This window comes from Lygodium microphyllum, chromosome 14, assembly GCF_053477565.2.
Source record: "Lygodium microphyllum isolate KBCC chromosome 14, Lygodium_microphyllum_v1.1.10, whole genome shotgun sequence".
Taxonomy (NCBI): Eukaryota; Viridiplantae; Streptophyta; class Polypodiopsida; order Schizaeales; family Lygodiaceae; genus Lygodium; species Lygodium microphyllum.
Window position 1 is genome coordinate 30,858,192 of NC_141148.1, and position 8,008 is coordinate 30,866,199.

Consider the following 8,008-nt stretch of genomic DNA (forward strand, 5'->3'; position numbering starts at 1 on the left):
ATTAAATTTGCCCCCGTTGTTTGCAAAAGCGTCGTTATTGGCGATGCCATAGAACAGTCGGTATTAGCGTTGTTATCAGCGTCACTATTTGCATCGGTAGCAGCATTGCAAATGCGACGGTCATACCAACGCAAATAATAATGCTGATAATGACGCTTGGCGATGCTAATAACGATGCCAATAAGGACGCATGCAGGTAAATTTGCGACGGTAATAGGGGAAAAAAAAGTTGTGGCAAGGTAGCTTGCAGCAAGCTACCTTGCCACATATAGCACTATGTGCTTTATTTGGGCCATACAAAATAGTTTCTACACTATGTACAATGCTCACGTAAATAAAGACAAAGTGTACTTAAATCATAACATTGATATATGAAACAAATACATGATCACAAAATGAGAGTGACTAGTACAATCATGGCAAGATATCACTACTACATAGAAAATGTTCACACAGATCAAGTGACCAAAAAAGAAGGGTGTATGAGCTCTAGGGATCCAAGGGCGAACTATAGATCATCGCCATCCGAAAGCTCATCCCGCTGCAAAGGAGCATCGAACGGACTCTATAAAAAAAGAAACAACTACACATGAGTTCACCATACAATAATGCATTCTAATTAAACATGATAACTACGGACAAGAAAGATGAGTGACCTACAGGGCCGCCGCATCCATACAATCGGTCGATCAATGCAGTGAGACTGTGTCTCTCTGCATATCAAGTCTTAAGGCCATTCGGATCGCGATTTGTAATGGAGTGCTGCAAAGGAAACAAAATACTAACTGCTAGAAATATGATTGTCAATACAAAGGATATTGCAAAAAAATAAGCAAGCAAAACAAAAGAAAAACTTACTAAGTCCTCCAGATATGTCCTGTGGCCGCAACTCCCAAGATGATGAACCACTCCAGCCTCTAGTCGTGCCCTCGCCGCCTCGCGCTGCTGCCTCCAACATCCTAGAGAATCTATAGCCTCCTCCCTCAGTCGGCGCCAATCGTCCATGTCTAGCCACTCGGGCTTTGGAGTCCCACTCTTAAGTGCCTTGCGTGCATCCGATCGTCTGTGTGATATATACGCATGCATGCACTCCATCATCTAGCACGTAGAAAACTTATCTACTATGGCTAGTAGCGAAAACTCCTCATGCAAGGATGCTACTATGTAGTCCTTGCTCCCCTCCGGTATGTTTTTTCAATAATCCAAGACGTTGTGCCGAAAAACTTGTTGGCATAGCTCTCTCATGCGAGTCCTCACCCTCCTTCCCTCATCATTCATCATGATGGCTCCTGACCTATCATCTACAAGGTAGGCATACCCCTCTGAGGTATACCTAAGTGGGTCCTCTCCTACCTATGACCACGCTCCTGGGCATATCCAGGAGATCCCTGTACATCTAGTGTACCGATTGAGATAGTATCTATCGGAGTAGCACTTATAGAGGTGCCACCTGTGGATGGCAGAGTGACTAGAGTAGATGTCCCCACAGGTGTGACAAATCTCGGAGGTGATGCAACTCCAACAGAACGATGAGACGGAGAGATCGTGTTCGTGCCTCCACAACAACCACCTGAGCCATGCTCTCTAGAACTGCCACAAGAGCGAGGAGTAGCACCTGTATCCCAAGCCGACCGTGGGCTCACTGCATCCTATCTCTACAGCATCCCCCTGACCTTGAAGCACTCCCTCTGTTTGGCCCAAATCAAGAGCGTCGACCTCGTCTACTCGAAACTGAAGTATTTGATCGCGCCGAAGTAGATCTAATAGAGTGGCCTGACGATGTCCGAGACAGCTCCTTGTCCGCCATGTCTCTGAATCTTGCCATCTAATCTAGAGACATGCGCATGAAGATATCATGCAACTCCTCATCACTCATCCCTCGACTCATCCTGATGGTTCAAGTATCCACAAAGGTCACATGCACAGACAAAAAATAATCTTAGCATAATCAATTTAAATCATACAAAGTACGGTAATATAAATCTTTAAAAAATGATCTTACTTAAAATGCATATCTTATGTACCCTTATAAGTGATTAGTCAACAAATTGAGTAAGTGGATGCTCCAAGTACGAAGTATCCTATGGTCCCATGTCAATCTCCTGACACAACTCGGCATAAACTAGAAGGTCGATAGACATGTCACCACAAAAGGATGAGTCCACCTCGTTCTCAAAGTATTCTTGGACTCCTATTTTCGGTGGCCTCCACCCCTTGCAATATCGACCCCCTCTATTTGCATATTGTCCTCATCTATGCTCGAAACATCACTTTAATCATATACTCTTGCACTTCGGGCAGCTGAAAGTATACATACCAGTATTGAGGTTGTCGGGGGTTTGGATAGAAGATTACCTGTTCACAAACACGTACAAGAGAGATCAGTGAATACAAACTAGAACGAGCTATGATAGATATTACCAACGAGAATGGAAGCCTATTTACCTGAGTACTCTCAGAATCCCGAAAAGTCATGCATGGTCCACATGAGAATGGCTCGAATATTGGCAGACCATCGACCATCATGCTTGCTCATATCTTGCATAGTGACCCCCTCCTCCCACAAAATCTTAACCTCATCGACTAATGGATGAAGATACACATCCATATTTTTGACTTTGTAGCGGCTGGGGATGAGTAAGCTAAGGATGAGATGTCCTTTCTTCATAGAAAGCCATGGAGGGATATTATAGTTGACAAGGACTATAGGCCACACACTGTAAGAAGTTGAGCGCAAACCGAATGGGTTCACGCCATCCATTGCAAGACCGAGCCGAAGATTTCTTGGCTCTTGGGCAAAGCCTGAGAAGGTAAAGCCAATGTGGCTCCATGCACGTGAATATGCTGATATTTGTTAAACTCCATCTATGGACCTATTCTGCGCATGCCACGTTGTCAAGCTTGCCATGTCGAACGTAGGAAACATGTGGTTTATGCAGGGGATAAGTGAAAAGTGTCTAAGAACTTTTTGAGGGATGGTTTGCCCTTGCAAGTCTGTTGCTATCTATGAGAACCAAACTTTGGACATGTCTCCATAGTCTCGTATTCTCCTCGAAACAGTATGCAATCATTGATACATGCATGGATGCTGTTGTAGTCCATGCCAAGCTTTCGTAAAACATGTCGTGCATCATCACGAGACTCAGGCATGGTATTTGCAAGTGATAATATATGATACTTCAGTAACCTGAAAAAAATCATAAAACATCTTGAAAAAGCACAAATATTTTTAATGATAGTGCCGAAAAGAAATTAACGAAGTGTACAAGGTACCTGATCAACTCGGTCACACTCGCATCGCTCCACCCGTATTTTGCTTGCACACTTAGGAGTGCAAGCAGTGTCTTCAGGCGAGATACTCGACACCCATCATATAATGGTATAGATGCTTCCTCTCTAAGCGGATTAGAAGTCTTGACATCCATGGGAATCAATGCATCGATCACTGCCTCCATCTCAGGCTCCAAGATTGTAGGTATGTCTCGAAGGTTGTTTATCTCCTCTGGTATTGACGGTATAGATTGGATAGTACCTTCAAAGTGGTGGATTGGCTCAGGCACTCCATCCATCGCACGCCCACGAACTCTTTTAATTGGCCGCAAAGGGTGCACTCCTCCTTGGGATGAGACGTTACCCCCTGGATAGAAAATTTGCCAGTCACACCCAATCTTTTTTTATATGGTATTCAATTAGCTTGCGAGTACAATGCATGATTGATATTAACTTTTCTTACTATTTGCTAAAAATCCAAGATCACCTAATTAATGATCTCAGATTGAAACTCGCCAAAGTGTCGTATGTGTTCTATAGACAATCGATGTTTTCATCTAATTACCAGCTTACATTGAGAGCAAGGACATGGGACACGTTGATTAAGATACGCCTCGCGATCTTGAACATCAAGACCTTCATCGTTTTCCATTTTGTCTATGTTATGACAAACAATTTGTTTCTGTTATCGTTATTTTTTTCTTTCTTAAAATGTTTGAGAAGGGATTTCTTCTCTTGTAACTTAGCAAAAATTAACGTATGTAAAGTCTCCACCCACCCACAAATTAACGTATGTTAGAGTGTTTCTTGTCTCGTGGTGTTGCATCGGACCTCACCAGACCTTGCCACCACTCTCTCTTTGTTTTTTATCCATTCATTATCTCCTCTCCTTCCATCTCTCTCTCTTTTTCTCTTCCTTTATTATGCTATATGTTTATTCCCCCTCTCTCGTTCCTTCTTTCTTTTTCTCTTCCTCCCCCTCTCTCATTTTCTTTAACAAAACATATATCTCTCTCTCTACTACAACAACAACAACAACAACAACAACAACTACTACTACTACTACTACTACTACTACTACTACTACTACTACTACTACTACTACTACTACTACTACTACTACTACTACTACTACTACTACTACTACTACTACTACTACTACTACTACTACTACTACTACTACTACTACTACTACTACTACTACTACTACTACTACTACTACTACTACTACTACTACTACTACTAAGTGTGGCTCCTTGAACCTTCACCTCTCACCAATTCTCTCCCTCCCTCTCTCTCTCTCTCTCTCTCTCCCTCCCTCTCTCCTTCTTCTCTTCTTTCCTTCTCCTACTCTCTCTCTTCCTATTCTTCTTCTTCTCTTCCTCTTCTCCTACTCTCTCTCCCTCTCCTTCTCTTCTTCTCTCTCCCTCTCTACTACTACTACTACTACTACTACTACTACTACTACTACTAAGTGTGGCTCCTTGAACCTTCACCTCTCACCAATTCTCTCCCTCCCTCCCTCTCTCTCTCTCTCTCTCCCTCCCTCTCTCCTTCTTCTCTTCTTTCCTTCTCCTACTCTCTCTCTTCCTATTCTTCTTCTTCTCTTCCTCTTCTCCTACTCTCTCTCCCTCTCCTTCTCTTCTTCTCTCTCCCTCTCTCCTTCCTCTTCTTCTTCTTTTCTCTTCTCCTACTCTCTCTCTCTCTCCTCCTCTTCTACTACTAAGTGTGGCTCCTTGAACCTTCACCTCTCACCAATTCTCTCCCTCCCTCTCTCTCTCTCTCTCTCTCTCTCCCTCTCTCCTTCTTCTCTTCTTTCCTTCTCCTACTCTCTCTCTTCCTATTCTTCTTCTTCTCTTCCTCTTCTCCTACTCTCTCTCCCTCTCCTTCTCTTCTTCTCTCTCCCTCTCTCCTTCCTCTTCTTCTTCTTTTCTCTTCTCCTACTCTCTCTCTCTCTCCTCCTCTTCTCTCCCTCTTCTCTTCCTCTTCTTCTCTTTTCCTCCTCTTCTCCTTCTCTTCATCTTCTTCTTCTCCCTTCTCTCTCTCCTTCTCTTCCTCTCTCCCTCTCCTCTTCCTCTTCTACCTCTTCCCCTTCTCTCCCTCTTCTTCTCTTCTTCTCTTCTCTCTTCCCTCTTCCTTCTCTTCTTCTCTCCATCTCCTCTTCCTCTTCTCCTTCTCTCCCTCTTCTTCTCTTCTTCTCTTCTCTCTCCCTCTCCTCCTCTCCTTTTCCTTCTCTCCCTCTTCCTCCTCTTCTCTCTCTTTTCTCTTCTTCTCCTACTCTCTCTCTCTCTCTCTCTCTCTCCTCCTCTTCTCTCCCTCTCCTCTTCCTCTTCTTCTTCTCCTACTCTCTCTCTCTCTCCTTATCACGTCCAAGCGCTGTTCGCAGGGGCAGAGGAGGGTGCGGCTGCTTGCTGTCATGGGGGGGGAGGGGGGAGAAGCTCACTGTCTTTGTGAACCACTAGGGGGCCTTTTTCCAAGGGGAAAGTCTACTGCCTCTATGGACTAGGGGGTCCTTTTTCCAATGAAGGGGGGGGGAAGTCTACCACCTTTGTGGACCACTAGGGGGACCCTTTTTCCAATGGAGGGGGGGGTCTACTGGCCAAAGCCCTAGGGGCTGCAGCAATCTTGCATAGAGAGTGATGAGGCACAGAGGGCATAGGTCTGTCGCAGGGAGGAGGTGACAAAGCAGGGGAAGGGGAGGGGGGGGGGCGCTCTCTTTGTATCAAGGGGGGGGGGGAGGGTGCTCTTTTTATATGAGGGGGGAGGAGGTGGGTGGCATGGCCAACCCTCCCACTTGGGGGTTGCATGCCCCCCATTACCGCCACATCACTCCCTCTCTCTCCCCGACGTGCTGTCGGCGGGGAGAGAGAGGGGGAGTTAAAAAAATTTGAACTAGCAATAATTTTTTTTGAAATTAAGGGGGAAGGGAGTTCCTATGGGGGGAGGGGGGGAACTCGGGAATGTTATATTGACATTCCGCCATAGACCTTTCCAATGGAAGCTTTTTGAAACGCGGTCATATGTTTTGAAGACCCCTTAGTGGCCAGCAATCGGTGAAGAATGCATCTCTTCAAGGATCCTTTGGATGAAAGGAGAGGCATGGGGAATTACAATATGGCCATGGATCCAAATGAGGCTGTTGTGGAGCTGATATTGAGAGTTGTCATCCATGACACCTTGTTGTAATTTCTGAAAAAGAGGGCTGAATTCAGCATCAAGCAAGTATGCCTCTTGGAGCTCTTCAATCCAATCATGGTGGAGTTCAGTGATGGATGAAACCTTGCATGCCCACATGCGAGAGAGTGCATCAGCCACTACATTGTCCTTGCCATGAGTGTGGGTAATCTCAAAGTCATAGTTTTGTAGGGTAGCCACCCATCTACGTTGTTTGGGAGTGAGGTTGGATTGAGTCAAGAAGTATTTGAGCACACGGTGGTCACTTTTCACCTTAAATTTACTGCCATACAAGTAGTAGTGCCACTTTTTAATAGCATAAATGACTGCAACATCTCCTGATCATAGACATGTAACTCTCTCTCTTTAATTATCGTCTAATTTTTGGCTCTCAAATGCTATTACCACATGTTCTTGCAGCAAGACTGCACCAATACCCCGTCCACTAGCATCACACTAGGTGGTAAAATCCTTTGAAAAGTCGGGGCATACGAGGATGGGGGCTGAAGTGAGCAAGTCTTTCAGCTCTGTTGAAATTGCGATCAGTCAAATCATTCCATAGAAAAGCCTCTTTTTTCAGCCTGTCGGTTAATGGTGCCGCAACTGTGGCATAATGCTGAATAAATCTTCGATAAAAAGAGAAGAGGCCAAGAAAACCAGGCAAGGAGGTAGTGATAGTGGGGGTGGGCCAATCCCGGGCACATTGCACCTTCTTAGGATCAGCTTGGATGCCTTTTTCACTCACAACGTGTCCCAAGTACTCAACCTCTGTTTACATGAAGACACACTTGCTTTCCTTGGCAAATAGTCGGTGCTCTCTTAGTACATCAAAAATTTGTCTGACATGCTTCAAATGCTCATGCAATGACTTATTGTAAATGAGTATATCATCAAAGAATAGCAACACAAACTAGAAAATCCATGGCTGCAATATTTTGTTCATTAAGCTCTGAAACGTGGCGGGTGCATTAGTGAGCCCTAATGGCATGATAAGGAAATGGTACAAGCCATGGTCAGTCCGAAAAGCTATTTTAACTTCATTACCCATCCTCTTTTTTATTTGGTGGTAACCGGATCACAAATTAATCTTGGTGAAGTAGCATGCTCCCTTGAGTTCATCAAGCAAGTCATCAATTCGAGGGATGGGGTATCTATTTTTTGCGGTGATCTTATTGAGATAATGGTAGTCAATGCACAACCGGAAGGATCCATCCTTTTTCTTAACCAATAGAACCGTGGAGGCATAAGGGGAAGAGCTAGGCTTTATGAATCCCATTTCAGTGAGCTCCTTGACTTGCTTAGCTACTTCCTCTCTCTCACATTTAGAGAGCCGATATGGGGGTTTATTGATGGGCTTGGCATGGGGCTCCAAGTCAATCGGGTGATCCACAGATCTCTGAGGACGGAGAGTGGTGGGGGGCTAAAATAGGTCCTTATATTCAGCCAAAAGTGCTTTTAGTGCTACATTTTGCTTCCCCAAGGTGTGCTGGTCATCATTATCCTTATGCAAATGCAAGACAAAGATTTGGGAGCATTTCTTGAATTTCTTTTTGAGTTGTCTTGC

At 44.6% G+C, this 8,008-nt stretch overlaps 1 long non-coding RNA gene across 1 annotated transcript; it reads right to left on the reverse strand.

Moving 5' to 3' along the window:
* Positions 1-414: 414 nt before the first annotated feature.
* On the reverse strand, positions 415-4,347 carry LOC148025454 (uncharacterized). Its single transcript, XR_015693098.1, has 3 exons — positions 859-4,347; positions 661-785; positions 415-565 (listed from the first exon to the last, which is right to left on the reverse strand). It is a non-coding gene; the product is annotated as an uncharacterized LOC148025454 (long non-coding RNA).
* Between the last annotated feature and the right edge of the window lie 3,661 nt (positions 4,348-8,008).